Source organism: Phyllostomus discolor, chromosome 7 (genome assembly GCF_004126475.2).
Source record: "Phyllostomus discolor isolate MPI-MPIP mPhyDis1 chromosome 7, mPhyDis1.pri.v3, whole genome shotgun sequence".
NCBI lineage: Eukaryota > Metazoa > Chordata > Mammalia > Chiroptera > Phyllostomidae > Phyllostomus > Phyllostomus discolor.
Genome location: NC_040909.2, coordinates 40,977,302 through 40,998,067, shown reverse-complemented (window position 1 = coordinate 40,998,067; position 20,766 = coordinate 40,977,302). Strand labels below are relative to the sequence as shown.

Sequence of the window (20,766 nt, the reverse complement as noted above, 5' to 3'; positions counted from 1 at the left end):
AGACGATTACAGCTTCTTGGGGTTGCAGGAAATGTGTTCCTGATGACAAAGTTGAAAGAAAAGTACGTGGTATCTGCAAGGTCATGGGTATTCAAGCAATACTTCACAGCTCCCTTGTGAATAAAACCAATATATCATTGCTAAGGACCTCCTGCTTTCATTGGCTAATCTACAAAATGGGTATAATTATCTCTTTCCTTCAGCAGATATCTGAGTTTCTACTATGTGCCAGGCTCGCTCAGGTTTGGGTTACTGAAGGAACAAACAGCCACAACTCCCTGCCCTCATGGGTCCCACATTCTAGTGAGGTGGGCCAGTTCAATGCTGGCAAAGTGCATGCCACAACTTGGCCCTTCCTGTATTTGACTATGGTTTTTTGTTCTCTTTCCCCCTTTTTGTTCTTGTGATTAATTTCTAGTTTCATACCACTGTAGTTAGAAAAGATGTATAATAGGATATCAATCTTCTTAAGTTTATTGAGACTTGTTTTGTGCCTAATATGTGGTCTCTCCTGTACCTGTTCCATGTATACTTGAAAAGAATGTGTATTCTGTTGTTTTTAGATGGAATATCCTGTAAATATCTATTAAGGTTTTTTTTTAAATAAATGGCATACCTCATTATGCTTCTTTGTCCTCACAATGATATGTTCTGGAGATAGAACCATATTAGCACACAGAGACATGGATCTACCTCACTTCTTTGTTTCTGTTACATGGAATTCCTCAGTGCAGCTACTGTGTGGTTTATTTAATCACCTGCTGTGGCACAATCAGTAAAACATGAACCACACATGGGCAGGGACTTGGACTATTTTGTTCATGGCTATATCCCCAGAGTCTAGCATAGTGCCTGGCACACAGTAGGAGCTTTATAAATTATTATTAGGTGAAAGAATATATTTGGGTTGTCTCCAGGTTGTTTCCAATGCTTTAATATCAAATAGTGTTCAGTGACCATCTGCATAAGCCTCCCAGGACACAGGGTCACGTCTCTGTGGCAGACAGTAGCAACAGTGTGAACTTGCTGGGCCAGGGATCCTGTGTAGTTATATTTAACTTTTTATTTGGAAATAATTGTAGAGTTCAAGGAAATGTACAGGAAAGACCTACACACAATTTCAAAACCAAGAAAGAGACATTGGTAAAATCCATAGAGCTTATTCAGCTTATACCAGTTGTACAGCCACTTATGTGTGTGCATATGTGTAACTCTAGGCAATTTTATCATATTGTAGCTTTGTGCGCACACCAACACCAAAATACTCAACTGTACCATCACCACAAGGCCTCCTCCTATTCTCCTTTATGGCTGCATGCCCCTCTCCTTGTCCCTAACAACCACTAAGCTCTTCTCTATCCCCGTAATTATGCCATTTCACTAATGTTGCTTAAATGGAATTGTTCTGTAAGCTGTGGGAATTGACCTTTTTCACTCCTTGTGGTTCATCCAGGTGGTTGCTTATATCAACAGTTCATTCAATTTTGTAGTTGCGTAATGCTCCACAACATGGTCATACCAGTATGTTAAACCCTTAAATGTATTCTCAGTTATAAAAAATGCTGCAGAATTGCCCTCTCAAATGGATCGTGGCATAGGAACACTGACCAGTAGTATATACAGTATCTACAACCCCCATGTTCTCACCAATACTTGAGAGGATCACACTTTTAAATTTCTTCCAGTCTAATGAGTGAAAATTGATCTCTCATTGTTTGGGGGCATACATTTTCTTGATTCCACAGATAAGACTCTTGTGAAAAAATTCTTTGCACAGCAAGGGAATCCTGGGCTTTAGGAGGACTTTTAGGAGTGATGGCCACCCACTGTGACAGGGACAGCCATAGAGGCCAACACTGATGCTGGCAATTGTGCAGATTGAGGGCACTAACAGTCCTGGTTAAAGCCTGCCTGGATCCAAGTCTTTTCCAGTGTGACTTTGCCATCAAGAGGTGTCACCGTATTTCCTCATCCTTGAATTTGGGGTGGCTTCTTAACTTGCTTTGGCCACTAGCATGCATTGGCAGTGACACTTTACCAATTCTGCACCTAGGTCTCAAAAGTCCTTGTGTGTTTCTGTCCTCTGTCTCACATAACCCTGCCACTGCCACATGAACAAACTTAGGTGAGCATGGAGTGGAAATGAGCTATCCCAACTGAGATTATACAAAGCCAGCCAACCCCCAGATATGTGACAGAGGCCAGCAGGATCAGCAGAACTGCTTACCTGACCAATGGCTGACAACATATATGTGTGGAAGCCAGGACCAGAAGAACCGTTTAGCTGTCCTGTAGATTTTGCTGCATTAATACAAACTTACTGCTTTAAGACACTGAGTTTTGGGCAGTTTGTTACAAAGCAATAGCTAACTGATACAGTAGTGCAAGAGAAAAGTCTCTGGCCAAAGTTCCCTGGGCACTGCAACAAGTGCATAAGTGCAGGAGTCTCTGGCAAACTAAGTGTCAGATATCTCTGTGCCTATACGCAAAAGTCCCAGACAAGTTTCCTCGCTCAATCCCAGGCTGCCAGCCACCCACTTGGAGTAAGAAACTTTAACAACTTCTGTCAAAGACAGTTCCCATCTTAACATGACAGTGGGTGAGAAACCCAAAGTGGTGAGACTGCCTCCTCCCCAGTCTCACCCTATGAGACATGGTGTTTGCAGTTAAAAATACTCTTCCCCCCTCTTCTCAAACATGGAAACTGTCCAGGGTCAGCCTCCCACACACTTCCACTCAATTTCTGACTCTGGTTATAAAACCTTGTGCCCAAAAATAGATTTCAAGGGGACTTCATAGACATGTTCTCAGGCATAATTGCAGTGTCCCTGAGAACTTTAGAGAAATTCAATTTCTGTCTTTTAACACACACTCTTCAAAGCCCTACCCACCAGGTATTAAGCATCAGGAAGAGCTGTGATTGATTCCTCTCCCTCTGGTTCTCCCACAGTGAAGCAGGTGTCAGATGCAGCTGTTCTCAATGTGCTTCTGCCTCATTTGGTTTCAGTTGTTCACCTCTGTGCCCACTTCCAAATTGCCCAGCCAGGGGTTTGCACACCTGCCTGGTCCTCTCTGGCTGCTTAGCCTCCTCTGGCTTCTTCTTGCTCTTCCTTCCATTCTCTGCCCTTCCCTTGCTTGGCATCCCTGAACAAAAGCATCCCCCTCATCCCATTCTGATCCCTTTTGTCATCCTAGCCGCCCCCTTCCACCTTACACAAGTGCAGGGTTTGGAACAAGGAAGGATACTAGAAGTCAACTGGCCTAACCTCCTTAATTTACAAATGAAGCTTAGAGAGCCCCGCTGGGAGAGATAAAGTCAAGGTTAAATGTGGGAGTGGTGACCAAGGCATAACTAAAACCCAGAACCCCCCAGCAAGGGAGTTACCTCTAGATCTGGTTACCCACCAAGTTCTAAAACAATAGCAACAACAGTATTGATAATTATAATCACACCATTTATTAAATTCTTATTATATGCCAGTTCCTGGGCACATGTTTAATTATCATCTTCATTTTATAATTTAAGAAACTGAGATTCAGAAAAGGGAAGTGTTCTGTCCAAGATCATAGCTCTTAATTGGTAGATCAGGGATTTGAAGTCAGGTTCAATACCAAAGACTGTGACATCTGAAGCCCACCATGAATCCTGGTATAAACACCTCTTCCCCTGGGATTTTTCTCCTGCATTTTCACTGCACCAAGCCTTTTCTAGGCTCTCCTATGAGTTTCCAAGTTCCTCTTTCCCATCTACTCCACAGCCCATTGGTCTTAGGTGGGCCTTTTATGGTCATCACAGTCCCTTTACAGAAGGGAGATAGCTTTTCAGAACACATCTGCTTTCTCAGCCAAATTCTACCACTTCTTGGCTTGGTGATATTGGATAAGCACAAACAACCTCATCCTCTGAGCCTTTGCTTCCCCATTACATAAAGGCACAAAAAGAATGAGACAAAATAAGCACAAGTACAATGCCCAGCACAGAATAAGCCTTCAGGACTGAGTTCCCTGAAGGCTTCAGGCCTAATCAGTGTCTTCACTACTTCAAATCCAACACACTCATATCCACTCTCTGAGTACACAAGGATTTTTCTCCACCACCCACTTCTGCCCTTCATGGGTATCTCATCCCTAATGCGCCTTGTCCTGCTTTCCTGGGCACCTATTCTACATCTTTTTGTAGGTTCTCGAGTTTTCTCAGAACTAAATTGCAATGTCTATGAGGGCAAAGCCATTCCTATACTCTCTGGGATACCTAAACCATGCACCAAATTGATAGAACATTGGCATTGCCAGTACACAGAGAATCCTAAAATCTCAGGGTCTTGATGGAGTCTCTAGAAACACCTACTGGTTCATTTCATTTCATTCTTTCATTTGTTTAACCCACAGTTTACTCAATATCTACATGTGTAAAACCTTGTGCTTGCCTGCAAAGGACGGGGAAAGGAATAAGGCTCAATCACTTGTTCTCTCATAGCTCTCAATCTAGTAGGTTAGCCAGGACAGCGAGCACATAGTTGGGTTGATGCTAGGAGCTGCCTCCCCAGTGGCCATTCCCTCCTTCATCCTGGCTGGCAGAGTCCAGACCGTGCCCCCAACTGACTCAGAGATAAGTCCTGGTCCTTTCAAGACTGTGCTCCATTCCCCTGGCTATGGCTGGTTTAGGCATAGACATGTGACCCAACTGCAGCCAATGATACACAGGGGAAGTTGGCTGGGACCTCCTGATAAAAGAGACACTGAGATGCCCTCTACCTTTGCCCTCTGGGCACTGTGATATCTGCAGGGGATGCTTGGGATACAGGAAATTTTTCTGGTTGATGATGCAGAGAAGAACAGAAAGACTGTGGGTTTTGATGGCATGGATGAACTGCTAAATTACCCACCAGAAAGTTTTGATTATGTGTGATAAGAAACGGTCTTACTGTTTGTCAGTTGAGTTAGGGAATCCAATTCACTGAAGCCAAAAGCAGACTCCCTGGTTCAAGTTAATACACAATAGTTAATGCTCTGGTAATGGGCTGCAGAACATTCCTTTCTGCGCCCTGACCTGCTCTGTCTTGCTTTCAGGGATGGGTAGGATGGGTGGGGTAGGTGGGAGATTGTGAGGAAAAGTTTCACAAAGAAGTCACACATGACCAATCTTCCTTTCCACAAATAAGGAAATGTTAGCCTTTCAGATGAGATGCCATTTGCAAAGACTGGAGGCATGAACTATCCTAGGATGTGTGCAAAGGAAAGGTCTAGGACTATGAGGAAGCCCACATACTTAAAATAAAGAGACATCCATCTGCTCCTTTCACCACATCTTCTCCAGGCTTCACTTTGGTCCTCTGTAAAATGGGAACAGAGACCTTTCTTGCAAGGTGGTAATAAAGCTCAAATGGAACTGCTCACACAAAAGTGCTTATAATTAGCCCTGACTAGTATGGCTTAGTTAGCTGGGTGTTGTTCCACAAAGTGAATGGCCACTGGTTTGATTCCTGGTCAGGTCAGGGCACATGCCTAGGTTGTGGGTTCATTCCAGGTTGGGGCATGTGCAAGAGGCAACCAATCAATGCTTCTCTCTCACATCAATGTTTTTCTCCCTCTCTTCATCCCTCCCTTCCCCTCTCTCTAAAAATAAATAAATAAAAAAAATCTTTTTTTTAAAGTGCTTAAAATTGTCTGGCTCTACATAAATCATAACAGCCATCTGCATTTTTCCTTTGCCTGGGAATGGCTCATCTAAAACTGGGGGCTGGAGTCCTATAAAACCAGCTCCCTCTACATGCTCTCCCCTCTCTTCCATTCAGTCCAACCTTTCAGCCCTGCTACAATCTATCATTCATCTCTCTCTTCCTTTCAGACCTTTATAGGTTGCCCTTAAGGCAGAAATGATTTCTCTACCTGATCATACACTTCTCTTCTTTTACTCCAAAGAGTTTTGCTTGATTCAGCAACTCCACTTCTAGGAATTCACCCTCTGGAGATGCCTGGACACATGCCCAGGGTCCACATACAGAATGTTCATCACAGTATTTCTGTAATAGCAAAATTATGGATACAACCGAAGTGCCCATCAGGAAGGGATCCATTAAATCAATTACGACAGTGCTACTTACAAAAGATGAAGTAGAAGTATTGTTATTGATATTTAAGATGTCCATACTCTATTACTGAGTGAGAAAGAAACCAAACACACACACACACACACACACACACCCCACCATCTATCTATTTACCTATAAATCTTAGACAAATATATGGAAGGACTTTTGACAAAATGTTAATAGAGGTTGGCTATTCTATGATATGTTTTTGAGTTTTGCTTTCTTCTTTACACTTTTCAATACTATTTGAATTTTCTATAATCATTATGTAACATGTCTATAATCAGGGGGTAAAAGTTACTTTTATTTTGAAGATTGCAGCTAAGATCCACCTTCCTTGGCCAATCTCACCTAAAGTCATGTGTGATAGGATTGAAGAGTCTGTGCTAGTTCTGCTAACCCAGAATGCTCTCTATGATACCTCTGCTTGGAAACCTATAGTGGTGAGCTCACTCTATGCCAGGCCAAGCTCTAATGGTTAGAAAACTCACCTGAACAACAGTCTCATTCTTAGTCCTAATTATGCCTTCTGTGCCTCACATTTGAACAACCCCAATACTCCCCTCTTCTTCCATGTACTTGTCCCCCTCTACCCTAGCCATTCATTGGGTGACGGGATGCTCCATTCTAGACAGAGCATGAAAAGAGGTCTGGAGATGTGAAACCATGTGGCCCATTTCAAGGTTGCTGTGGATTTGTCAGGCAGAGCACAGAGCACACGTGGGGAAAAAAGTAGATGAGGCTTGGGTGAAACTGGAAAAGTTCATATATGTCATGCTAGGGAGACTGGATTTCACTTCATAGGACAGTGGTTCTTATCCATTTTATGTTCATAACACCTTCAAACGCTAAAATTTTTGGCATCACACTTGCAGGAATTAAAGACTCATGAATATCTCTAAACAAGTTGTGATTATTTCAACTTACTCCCTACCTGTATCAAATCAGTCAGGATGAGGCAGGTTATGCTGCAATAATAAATAAGCCCAAAGTGCCAGTGACTTAAAGCAAAGGCTTACTTCCCAGTGATGCTACATGTCCATCATGGATCCTTTGCATCATTCTCACTGAGGAATCAGACTGAGGGGGCCTCCACCTCCATGATACCTCAATTGCCAAGAGAGAAAAAAGGAAAAGTAATAAACAGCATGCTAGTTATTAGAGTTTCCACCCAGAAATGACATGTCACTTCTCAAAGTTCACTGCCAACACAAGACACACAACTACAACCAATGTCAATAGAGGTGAGTTCAATTTATCATATGCCTAAAGAGTAGGGAACTGGAAATGTTTTTATATCATCAATGACTAACCAAATAACTATATTAAAAAGAAGAGGGAGAAGAGGATGAGTGGAAGGATGAAGAAGGCCAGAGAGGGAAATGGTACCATATTTTGCTGTGTATAATGAGTACTTTTTGCTCAGATTATTGAGGGAAAAATAAGGATGCACATTACACATGGGTAGTACCAATTCCATATCTATATAAATGTTTTTAATTCTTTTATTTATGCATATGCATTAAAAGTATAACTCTAGAAAGCAATAACAGTATTTATGTGCAAATAATACCCTGGAACATGGTAATCAGTTTTGTTTCTAAATATAAATAAATGCATTATTGAATTTAAAAATAAAATGAAAGATTTTTTTTCCTGAAAGTTTGGGCCAAAAACATGGGTGCACATTATACATGGCAAAATACAGTATTTGTGATCCAGGGTCTCTGCAAAACACTTCACAAATCTTAATTCTTAAAACAACCCAAGCACTATTTTTATATTCCTTCTTTTACTGCTGAGGAAATGGAGGCACAGAGAAGTTAAGCCACGTGCCCAAAGTCACACAACTAGTAAGAGGTCTGTCCTGAATTTGTTTCTATGCACTCTTAACTATCATTCTATTACTGAACAGTCAAGAGTGAATCAGTGCCAATAAAAATATCCAGTCATTTTTGAATTCAGCTGGCAGTCCTGTGCACTGATTTGCTGAGAGAGCATTTTCCTAGCCTTATGTTCTATCTACCCCTGATGGCAACGTTTGAGAAATTCTGTTCAATGTGGCATTGTTCTCCAATGATCATTCATTACACAGGTGCCTCTAATATCCCACCTACATGTTAGACTGTACGCACCTCCACCCCTCACAACTCACACAGTTCTATAATAGGACCACTGGATGTAGACCTCAAAAGTTTGTTCCCTCAACTCAAAAGCAGTTTTTTAAGTTGATCATGTGTTGATAGCCCACCTGTGAGTTTTGGTGAAGAGGAAATACTTCTTAGGCAAAGTAGCCTTACCCTAGGGTCATTTTGTTGTTGTTGAGGTGGAGGCAATGGCTATATGTGTTTTATAAGAAACTCAATCATCCAGCACACATTTATTAACCACCTACTATTTTCCAGAGCCTGAGGATGCAAAGTTAAAAAAAGACCCAATCAGTCCCACCTTCCAGAGTGCACAGTAACAACTGGGCAATGGATGCTGAAATCATTTTCTATTTTGGGTACTGCTTACTTCCCCTCGTGTTCATTTCTACGAGGTCCTAACACATCATTGTTCCTCAACCTCCCAGCCCCATGAAACCAGAAAGTATCCAATAGCAACATCTTCATACCAATGGGCTAGAAGCTGATATTTGTTGAGTCACATCATAGGCTTGCTGTGAAGATTGAAAGATACAAAGATATATGAGAAGTACTCTGTAAGTTACGAGATGATGATGATGGTAGCAATGAATGCTGACATCTGGAAAGTGTCTACTGTGTGCCAGATACTGTTCTAAGAACTTTGTCTTGATTTCTGTCACTCCTCACAAAAGTTCCTATGGGGCAGGAACCATTAGTATCTTGTTGTACACAAGAAGAAACAGACAGGGAGAGCTGAAGCCACCTACCCTAGATTACACAGACACAATTAGAAAATGATGGTGCCAGGACTATACGCCAAGCAGGCTGGCTCATACAGGAGATGCTGTAGAGAAACTTGAACTGTTTTCTCTCTATATGTGGATTGAACAGTTGTTACTGTTGTTGCTTTCTCCTTCTAAAGAACTTTTGATTTTTCAGAATTAGCATTAACTTTGGGGTAAGAGGAACTCATTCTTACCTGAAACCATAACACTCACTCACTCTTTGGTTCATGGTTGTTGTACATTGAATTGCGTCCTCCCCCAAAAGACATGTGGGAGTCCTAACCCCTAGTACCTGTAAATGTGACCTTATTTGGAAATAGGGTCTTTGCAGATGTAATCAGGATGAGGTCATACTTGATTAGGATGAGCCCTATTCCAATATGACTGGTGTCCTTATAAGGAGAGAAACATTTGGAAGTAGAGAGACACACACAGAAAGGAGACAGAAGCGGTAATGGGAACAATGTGGATACAAGCTAAGGAACAGCAAAGATTTCTAGCAACCATTAGAGGCTAGGAAGAAGTAAAAAAGAATTCTTCCCTACAGGTTTTGGTGGGAAAATGGCCCTGCTGACACCTTGATTTCAGATTACTAGCTTCCAGAAGTGTGAGAGAATAAATTTCTGTTGTTTTAAACTTCTCAATTTGTGGTAATTTGTTACAGCAGCATTAGGAAACAGATACAATCATGTATTGAAAATCTACTATGTTCCAGTCTCACTGGGGATGACATTAAATGAGACAAGAACTGAAGTCCTCACATGTTCACAACTTGGTGGATCTGGCTTAGTTATAACTCTGGAAAGAGAGAGAGGGAGAGAGAGAGAGAGAGAGAGAGAGAGAGAGAGAGAGGGAGGGAGAGAGAGAGGGAGAGGGAGAGGGAGAGAGAGAGAAGGAGAAGAGAAAGGAAGAAAACAATGGAAATAATAACCAAGTAGTGGTTTGAATAGCAGGAGAAACAAATTCTAGTTCAGTCCCCTTAAAATGCTGTGTGACCTTGGAGAAGTTGCTTTCCCTCTCTGGGCCAATCTTTTCACTTTTTCTGTGAAATAAAGGAGTTGGCCCAGATACTCCTGAAGGGGTATCTTAGCTCTGAAGTTCTAAGACTTGCTGGGGTGAGGACAAGTGGGAAGGAGCAGAGAGAATACTTCCATATTCCTTCTCACTACTTCACTTATGGGGCTCTTACATTCTGGCCACTGTTTTCCTGACCTAACCACCCAAGTGCCAGGTACCAGACAACTAGGGACAGCTCCTATGGCCCAGAGCCACTGAAATTATTTAAACCAGCCAATGCTAAACCTGCAAAACCACCTTTCCCAATCCTTCCTGAAGAAACTACAATAAAGGCTCCTGTCCAAGTTTTCTTCTGCTTCTCAGGTTTTTCTAGCCTCATTTTCCAATCCCCAGATCCCAATAGTTGACTCTCTTTATTTGGCTCTCTATTAATGGATTCAAGTTTTTACATATCATAAAGCTTTAATAACTCCACCTCATTGGGGAGGGAAAAAAGGAGGCCAATCTAAATTAATGAAAAGTCTGAGACATTACTAAAAAAATAGTTTTATTACTTCCAGATTTATATGGTGACAGATAACATGAAGAGGAAGAAAGGGGATGAAGTTGGAATATTTTGATGTGATTTAATGAAGAGAAAAGATTTAATTTATAATGAGCATATTCCTTATTTGCAAATGATACTACTAAAAAACTCTCACTTAAGTACATTAATATTTCTCTTGTTGGCAATCACTTTGCCTGGTGAAACATTTTTGCTGCTAGAGATGCTGCTAAAATTCATCTGCAGTGACTCTATATAACAAAATGATTTTCTTGACCTTCCAGGCAATCCATGGTATAGCTCAGGCAATAGAAAATCTTGTCACAGGGAAATCCAGTACAACAAATTCTCTCTGCTCCTGGACCACAGAGCAGTCCCATGTTCACAGCATACTTGAGAAATGCCGAGCTCATTGAGTGCCACAGCATACATGTCACTCCTGGATTGAAATCTGTGCTGGCTCCTACTGTTTCAGACCTAACTTGTGTCTGATCACAACTGGGTCCTGACCTATTTTGAGGTGGTATCCCCAAATAGTCCACATACCCCACAACTCCAAGCCTTACCAACCTGGGCCTAGAATGCCCTCCCTTTAACCTGAACAGTCTATCAAAGTCCTCACTCATGTCTCGAGGTCTAGATCAAAGGTTCCTTCTCCAGGAAGCTATGTCTGATTCTTCCAGGCAGAATCTGTGCCCCCATCTGCCTCCATGGCACATCTACTACACCATTTGTGTTCCTGCTCAACAGTTTTCTGTGTGCCTCTTTGAGACAGAGAGAGAGTGCCCTTGGGCCCTGGGTCTCACCTATCTCTGGTGAGCCAGTGCAGCCCAGTAGTTAAGCAGCCAGGTGGCCCCAGCTCCACTAACCAGCTGCACACAGATGATAAACCAGCTTCACAACACTGTGAGAATTCAATCAGATGATAACCTGGAAGTGCTTAGCACAGAGCTTGACAAAAAGTAAGCTAAAAACATATTAACAGTTTCCCCTGAACAATGTTGTAGAAACATGAGATCACAGGATAGCCACACACTGAATGGTCCTAGTTTACACTTGTGGCTCTGATGTTAGCTTTCCTAATGTCCTTTCTCATTCCTGTAAGTGTTTCAGTTTGGATGATAAATTAGATGACTACCCTAGACAGTTGGGAAGAGGTCTATTTTATTTGCCAGTGTCCCCAGCACATCAAACAGTGCTTAGTACATATTAAGTACTTAATAAAAATTTGTCAAATGAATGAATGTGTCTCCAGTACCTAGCAAATGTCTGGCACCTGGTGGAAGCTTCATAACTGTCAGATATGGCCAATCTCTCTGTATTTCTAAGTATCTTTTGACTCAGAGAAGGCATGAATCAATGCTTGGTGAGTGAGTGAGTGAATAAATGAATGAATGAATGAGTCTACCACCACCACCACCATCTCTGCTATTGCCAATAGTACCTCTAGGGGAAGAAACAACGTATCACAGGGGCAGAGAGAAGAGTGGGTCATATAGAAGAGGTGAGGATGATGCTCCTCCCATGACGCTGCTTGGAGAAGGGGTCTTTTTCTGGGGCTACAACACAGCCCTGTCTCCATTTCCTAGAGAGAAACTAGGGATTGGCTTCCCTGTGGAAGCAGCAGGAAGCCACAGCCTAGGTTAGCCTGACCAGTGCGGCAGCAGGCTTCTGAGTATGCTGGAACCCTTGCCTCCACCCAACATTCCATATAGAGTACATGCTCAGGGTTCCAGCAGGCACTGCCTGCCCACCAGCAGCCTGCGGAGCCACAGAGGTGAGCCCACATAAATCCACATAAATCCAAGTGCCAGAAGCAGAAGGAAAAGGATGGGGAAGGTTTTTTTTTCACCTCCAGGCTCAGAAAGGAAATTTCACATGTTGTAGGCCCCAAAATTTTTTGACACAGACCATGCACAGGCATGATGGTAAAAACTTAAAGAACATTAACTTAGCCATCAAAACAGCCCTATGAGGTAGCTACCCCCATTTTACACATGGAGAAAGTGAGTCAGAGAGGGGAAATGACTTGTCAGAGATCACAGCAATAGTAAGAGACAGTGTCCCCAGAGCCAAATCCCCCAGGGTAGGAAACACAAATCCTCTCCATCCCTCCCAATCCATTATAAGAAAGCCAGTTCTTGCTCCTCTGGCGCAGGCTGTGTGACCTTGACTCTGGCTCACCCCCTCTGGGACTCACTTCCCTTTTCCAAGGCTAATGTTTTAGGGGGCCAGGACACACCCCAAGGCCAAGACATCCCATCCCCTCCTTTCCTCCTGAGACCATAGGGCTTCAGGGTGACCAGGTACCTGTCTGAGCCCACTTCCTGAAGGAGCTTTAGCTGCTGGACTGAAAAACTCAAGCTACAGATCTGAGAGCCCAATTAAGTGTGGGTCTTCAAAGTTCTTGCGTCACCAGATCGGGGACTCCCCCGGCACTCCCCTCCCCCCACCTCCCCTCCCCATCGTGCTTGTAGAGGGCTGTGGGTAGGGTGAAGGGCTCAAGGAAAAGGCGAGACTGGAGATGCGGAGAGCACCTGGAGGAGGGTCCTCCAGGGCACACTTATCTCTTAGGGGAGAAACGACCTTTGGGGAGATGAGAAACCACCAGCCCAGGGTAACAGTTCACAGCTCTGATCATGCTCCTGACCTGCAGGAATCGGGGAGTGGATGAAGGGGGGGGGGGGGGGCACAGTACTGAGGGGGAGGATCAGGCAGAGAAGTCAGAGCCATCTGGGAAGGAGAAAATTGGGGGTTGTGGGGCTTCTAGCGCCCTGGACACCCCCCAGTTCCGGGGCTGCTTGGAGCCTAGAAAGTTTGAGCGCCGCAGGCGCGCTGCGCGCCCCCTTCCTGCGTCCGCAGCGCCAGGTTTGCAGGCGCCCACCCCGGCCGCACCGCCCGCCGCCTGGTGCCCGCTCAAGGTCACTGCTGACAGGGCGACTGCCTGCACCGGGCCAGGGGACCCAGTTCGTGCTCTGGTGTGGGCTCGGGCTCTGGCCCAGCAGGGATCCCTGGGGCTGGGCACCTATGGACAGGAAGCCGAGAAAGAGAGGAGGAGGCCCAGAGCCCTGTACCGGTGCCCCTGCCTCACCTGCGCCGGCTCCGTGAGCGAGATGCTGCTGCTGCCGCTACTGGTGCGAGCCTGGCCCGGCCCGGCCCTGCTGCGGCTGCGGCTCCTCTGCCAGGGCGGCCGGTGCTCGCTTCGCCCGCGGCCCCTCCGCCGCCTGCCTGCCTCCCTCCCTAGCCGCCGCCTCCGCCACCGCTGCACTGCGCTCCGCCCGCCTCCCTCCCCTACCCGCTCCCTCCTCCTCACTCCCTCCTCCCTGCGTGCTCCCCCTCGGCCCTCCCCAAACTCCGCACGGAGAGCGCCCTGCACGACCACCAAGCGCCGACCAGCCTGCTCCCTCCATCACGCGCACGTGTGCGGGGCTGCCACCAGAGGGGTCTCTGGCCTTTCCCGGGCATCTTCTACAGGTACTCCATCAGAACCTGACCCCTTATCCCACTCCACCCCCACCAGCAGTCTGGCCCTTGGAGGCACTCCTCCCCCTAGTTCAGGGTGCCCCAAACCACCCCGCCTTCCCACACACTACTGGAATCTTTGTAGTTAGGGTCACACAGTGTGGGGTGAATTGAGGTGTGGAGTTCTCATATGGGGAGACCTAGCTTTGGTGGACTCAGACTCTGGGAAAAGATGCGAGTAGGACAGGGTCACCCGTTAGCCCCCAGCCTTCAACCTGGCAAGACCTAGGGCCTGGAGGAGCCCAGGATAGAGTCCCAGCCTGAGAAGAAAGGTAAGAGACCCCACACAGGCACTGGAAGCACCTTCCCAAAGCAGGTTTCCCCTCCTTGGTGCAGGCCCCAGGTCACTGAAAAGCCTTGCTCCACCAGGAAGCCAGGCCATCTGACTCCCAGCGCCTTGGTCTGCTCCATACCATCAATTAATCATGGCTGCTTTATTTATTTATTGGCTTTATAAAAAGCCAAATGCACTGCTCTGCTGGCAGGAAGAGAGAAGATGCTCCCCCCTGCCCCAACCGCCCCAGGTGGGTGGAGGGAAGAGAGGGGCTGACCACCACCCAGTCCCCTCCCCAGGTCTTAGTTTGGTGAATGAAGAGCTTGTAGAAATGCTGAGCTTTGGGTGTGTGGAACACCTGCTTCCTGGGAATGGCTGGGATCTTGCCACCATTCATGAAGCCAAAATTCACCATGGCCTGTGCTCTGCAGCCCTGGAATGGAGCAGAGGATATTCATTCTTGGGACCTTATACATGGAAGGAAGAAGGGGAGCCTAGGAGGTCAGTGACCAGAAGGAAATCCAACAGGTGTGAGAGGAGGTAACTCCAGGCTCTTCTTGGCTCAGAGCACTCCATTCTCACTGCTCCACACTTGGCTTGGCAGACGGCTCTGTAACTCCTGCTGTGGCCCTGTCCTCTCTTTAGGGTGCCCAGGGGACATCTCTCCATAAATGCCCCACCAACCCACATTTCCTCCCACCTTCCCCATCTCAGCTAATAATACGACAGTGCTTCCAGATGGCCAGCTCCAGGCATTCCAATCACCAAGCCCTTATTGATGCCTCCTCTCCCCCACAGTCTCCTGGAATCTGTTTTCTGCCCTCTGTTGAAGGGCTCTCCTTCAGACCCTTAATATCTCTCTTTGGATTCTCACAGTGGCATCCTCTCTGCCTTGTCCTACTGCCACACTAGCTTTCATGAAGCCAGACATGGATCATGTCCACTCCTGCTCTAAAACCTTTTATAGCTCCTCAGTGCCCTCAGAAGTCTCATTGTTTCAGGCTGCCATTCAAGGCCTTTTATGCTCTGATCCCAAGTGCCCTTTCCACTCCTTTCCCACCTTGGTTCACATTGTCCCTTCTGGATACACATTTAACACTATATTATATCTGTGTCTCTCTTCTGTTACTTGAATGAAAATGCCTTTCTCCCTCTCTCAATCAGTCTCTGCCCAGTTGTAGTGCCAAGGCTCAGCTTTGGTTACTATCTCTTTATGAAACTTTCAGACACCAGCAGACAAGTTGAAAAGGCAAAAGGAATAGGCATGAATAGCTATTCATGCAAAACATGAGGCGACTCTGCAAAAGTGAGTGACACCACAAAAGTCCTAGTGACAAAACTCATTGACTGTGTAACCCTGGATATGCCCTTGACCTCTCTGAGCCTGTCAGTTCATCTATTAAAGGGGTGACAAATTCCATAGCTTCTTTGAAGATAAGCACCCAACAAATGGTAGCTCTAGTTATTTTTTAGCACCTACTGTGTGCTAAAGCTCTAAAATTTGCAAGAATGATTTGGTAGCGATGGCAAACTCAAATGCTTCAAAGGACCTGGTAATACTGAATGAGGTAAGCTGGTCTGACTGATAACCTTCTCCTCTGGAATCTACAAATATGAAAAAGCAACAATGTATGTAAGGTAACAAATAGCAGCTGACACTGGCTCAGTGTGGGGATATAAGGAGTGGTGAGGACTGTGGCATACGAGTATGACCTGTTATAGCCAAACAGGGATACAAGCCTGGACTACCAGTTTTCTTTTCTTTTTTTTTTTCCTCCAAGAGAAGCTGGACATCTGGAATTTTATGTAAATACTCTTGATCTTTAAATGTCATCAACTAATTTTTAAAAAGTTTAGAACTGAGAGGACCAAACATAATATAGCTGTGGTAGATCTCTGGCCAGCAGGCTGGCAGCTTATGACCTCTGGGTTAGCAGGAGGAGATCAATGTTATCTATTTACACACAGACATACACTCCCCTTTCTTTCTCTGGCAAAACGTGGTTATGGCTACTTCAGAGGCACAAAGGGTCATGGGAATGAGTAGAAGTAGCACTTCAGTGCAGCTGAGGCACTGGGATCAGAACCAGAAGGGAAGGCCTACTACTACACGTGAAAACTTAGACAAGCTACCTCTCCATGATAAGCCTCAGTTTCCTCATCTGATAATGGGCGGGGGAGGGTGAGGAATTATTCAGATGTGGCCAAGGTTATGTGAGGTGAGAGGTGTGTGAAATGAGGACACAGGTGACTACAGTGGCCACACAAAAGTGCATGTGGGAGTGAGGGAGCTGCAACAACCTGGACACCCAGGAAAGGTTCCACTCCACTAAAAATAGGGCCCTGACAGACTCTTGAAACTTGAAAACTTCTTAAAAGATGGAACTGGCAGCAAATTATGAGCCATCAGATAATGGCCTCTAGTTCACTGGATGGGAGGAGTTCAAATAATGGCCTCTTCCCTCTTGGGGAGGAGGAAGAAGAGATGGGAAAGTGACTGGTGCTTGGCAAGCTAGTGAGCATGTCAACTCTGAGTTCATAAGAAGAGAAAGAAACATGGATTCCTGCTGGCCTCTTAGAGAGGCAGGGGCCAGAAATGGCCAACAGCAAAACTGGGAATGATGGTGTCATCTCAGGGCCCATCCGTGAAAGTCCCTCAAAAGTATTTTTTGATGGAATGGGATTAGAGCTGACTTTACTTTCCAATTCCCCATGATGACCATGTCTTACTATTTTAGTCACAAAGTCATTAAATGCATACACTCAAAATGATCATCCTACTAAGAAAAAGGAGGAGACATGGAAATAAATCAATGAGCAAGACATTCATCAGACAGAAGTCACCTTGAAAACAAAATTCCCTAAGCTATACTTTTACCTCACATACCTGGAGAACTTGTTAGCAGAATCTGTAAAGAGATTCTTAGGGCTGACTCATGTCTCCAGAGTTGGAATCTTCAAGGGGAGGAGGTTGGAAACGTGTATTTGACACATACTCCACCCACTCCCATCCAATGAACTAGAAAGTCGGGCTGACTTTGAGCTGAGCAGGGGATAAAGGAAAGAACAAGCCAGATGCCTCCCACTAAAGGACTCTAAGTGCAGCCAGGAAAACTCAACTCTCCCAATACAAAGCAGGCTGACACACTTGAGGCACGAAGAACCACCAATGGAGATTTAACAATGATTTCCTCTGGGGAGGATGTGGGCAGAGAGAACAGTCTACCCTATATATTTCATGCCCTGTTAGACTCATACAATAACAATGCTCCCATGTTTAACTTGTGCAGTCTTTTTTTTAATTTTTTTTAATTTTAATCATTGTTCAAATAGTTTTCTCCTTTTTACTCCCAATCCAGTCCGCCCTCCCACCCCTCCCCACTTCCCTCCCATTACCACCCTCCCCTTAGTTTATGACCATGTGTCCTTTAAGTTTGTTCCTGTGAACCCTTCCCACTGTCCCCTTAAATTCCCTCTACTGTCTTCTGTGGGCACTGTCAGCCTGGCCTCTATTTCAGTGTCTTTGGTTATATTTTGCTTGTTTCTTTGTTTTGTTATTTAGGTTCCTGTTAAAGGTGAGATCATATGGTATTTGTCTTTCACTGCCTGGCTTGTTTCACTTAGCATAATGTTTTCCAGCTCCATCCACGCTGTTGCAAAGGGTAGGAGCTCCTTCTTTCTTTCTGCTGCATAGAATTCCATTGTGTAAATGTACCATAGTTTTTTGATCCATTCAGTTACTGATGGGCATCTTGGTCGCTTCCAGCATCTTGCTATTGTAAATTGTGCTGCTATGAACATTGGGATGCATAGGTTCTTTTGAATTGGTGTTTTAGTATTCTTAGGATAGAGTCCCAGCAGTGGAATTGCAGGGTCAAAAGGCAGATCCATTTTTAGTTTTCTGAGGAAGTTCCATACTGCTTTCCATGGTGGTTGTACCAGTCTGCAGTCCCACCAGCAGTGCACTAGGGATCCCTTTTCTCCACAACCTCTCCAACACTTGTTTGTTGCTTTGTTTATGATGGCCATTCTGTCTGGTGTGAAGTGGTATCTCATTGTGGTTTTAATTTGCATCTCTCTGATAGCTAGCGATATTGAACATCGTTTCATGTGTCTTTGGGTTTTCTGTATGTCCTCCTTGGAGAAGTGCCTGTTCAAGTCCTTTGCCCACTTTTTAATTGGATTCCTTGTCTTCTTAGAGTGCAGTCTTGTAAGTTCTTTATATATTTTGGAGATTTAAACCCTTGTCTGAGGTATCATGGGCAAATATGTTTTCCCATACAGTTGGTTCTCTTTTAATTTTGATACTGTTTTCTTTAGCTGTGCATAAGCTTTTAATTTTGATGAGGTCCCATTTGTTTATTCTTTCCTTTATGTCCCAACTTGTGCAGTCTTAAAACTTAAATGAGAAGGAGAAACACTAAATGCTGAGGCAGCATGAGGGACAATTAATTCTCTAGACAGCAAGTGAAGAAGACTTCAGAGGTAGAAATTTAGCTGGGTTTTGAAGTAAGAGTACAAATGACAGAAGAGCTAAACTCTATTAAGTGTTGATGACTATTATTAATATTTTAAGTATGCTGATTTCATCCTCCCAACAATTCTATTGGGTTGACCAAAAAGTCTGTTTAGTTTTTTTCTGTAAAATATTGTAAAAGACTCATTTTCACTGATAACTTTATTCATTTGGACACTTTGAGTATGTTGGCTATCTCCTGACATGGGATAACATTGATTGTTCTCAATTAACGTCTCGATTTGATTGCTATCAATTTCATCTGGTCCCACAACCATGGCGCCTCATCCAGTGAGAAATCTGCCCCATGAAACTTGTAAAACCACTTTGACATGTTTGATGAGTCACAGTACCTCCTCCATACACTCCACAAATCTTTTTTTGCATTTCAGTTGCATTTTTACCTTGCTTTTAATAATAAAGCATAATATGTTGAAAGTGTGTATTTTCTCCCATCTTCAATATTAAAATTCACCAATTTTTATGTTTTTTTAAAAAAATGCATGCTGATATGACAGCTGTCACAATACAATCTAACAAAATTGTTTCAAATAAAATTAAAGACAGCTAAGTGCTACTAGAGCCATCTTACAGAAAAAAGCAAACATTTTGGCCAACCTAATAGACAGTGGTCCCCAATCTTTTTGGCACCAGGGAGGGACCAGTTTTGTGGAAGATAGTTTTTCCATGTACTGGGGTGGGGAGCTGATGGTCTCAGGATGATTCAAGTGCTTTATATTCAAGCTCATCTCCTGCTGTGCCGCAGGGTTCCTAATAAGCCCAGAATGGTACCAGTCCCAGGCCCAGAGGTTGGGAACTCCTGCAATATAAGGCAGGTATTTGTTAGCAGATGCTATTGATGCTCCACCCTGCCCTTTACCTGGCACATAAACCCAGCTCCCAGTTCTGTGGGTATGGCCTCTCCCACCTGTCCTATCCTTCAAATATTGTCCTTGGTTGATGGAAACCCCTAGGTGGCAATAACCTCTGTGGAACAATTCACCCTCCAGCACTCCCCCTAAGATCAGGCTGCACATGGGTGGACTTCTTTGGAAACCACATCATTCTTGAGTTTCTTCTCTCACTTTCCCTACAGATTTCTCCAGAGAGCATTCCTTCAATTAAATTCCATGCACCAGAATGTCCGTTTCAGGCTCTGCTTCTGGAGAACAAGATCTCAGATCGTTTTCTTATCCTCATTTTGTAGCTGAGCAAGTGAAGGCATGGATCAGCCGAGACACTGAACTAGAGAGAAAGAGCCAGGTCAGCTGCCTCTTCTCCATCCCCAGGAGGACTCCTTGAAGAGGAGGAGGGAGCAGGAGCAAGAGCACATCAAGGAAAGACAACAGAGATGGGGATAAGAAGGGGAGAAGAGGGATCTGACAGCTGGAGTGCCAGTGTGTGGAGTGTGGCATGAGGTGAGAGATGGGAAGGAAGATGACCATAAAAATATTGGGTCCCAAATTGAGAGTTCATCCATTCGTTTGACATGTGTGTACCTATGGTGAGCCAGGCCCTTGCACTTGCACAGTGTGCAGGATTCAAAGATAAGTGTGGAGGACTTCCGGCAAGATGGAGGAATAGGTGGACGCACCGTACCTCCTCGTACAACCAAGATTAGAAAACCAATAATTTACAACAATAATTTACTATCAGAATAACACCCAGAACCGGCAGAGGATTTATCTGAATGGAAGTCGGGCAGCCAAGAAGTTGAAGTAGACGCGTTCATCCGGACTGGTAGGAGAAGACGAGCCGGTGGGCGCGGGGCTGGCGAGGGTCGGCGGCGCGCGGAGGTCGGGGGAAAGGTTTGGTGCAAAAGCCATCCGGCGCGCAAGAAGGCAGCGGTGATCCCTGAGTACGCAAGCTGCGGCTGGCAGACCCAGA

The 20,766-nt window shown here is 44.7% G+C and overlaps 1 protein-coding gene across 7 annotated transcripts in view; it reads right to left on the bottom strand.

Annotated features, from left to right (window-relative positions):
• Window positions 1-20,766, bottom strand: part of ATP2B2 (ATPase plasma membrane Ca2+ transporting 2) — a 450,624-nt gene that overhangs the window by 361,203 nt on the left and 68,655 nt on the right. Inside the window, exon 1 of one of the 7 annotated variants that reach the window (XM_036030815.1) lies at window positions 13,659-13,824. The exons of 1 other annotated variant lie outside the window; for it this stretch is intronic. The gene's annotated coding sequence lies outside the window, so the exon portion shown is untranslated. Of the gene's footprint in view, window positions 1-13,658; window positions 13,825-20,766 lie in introns of those variants that run through there. 5 more of the 7 variants (XM_028517969.2, XM_028517973.2, XM_036030813.1 and 2 more) reach the window with 5 other exon arrangements.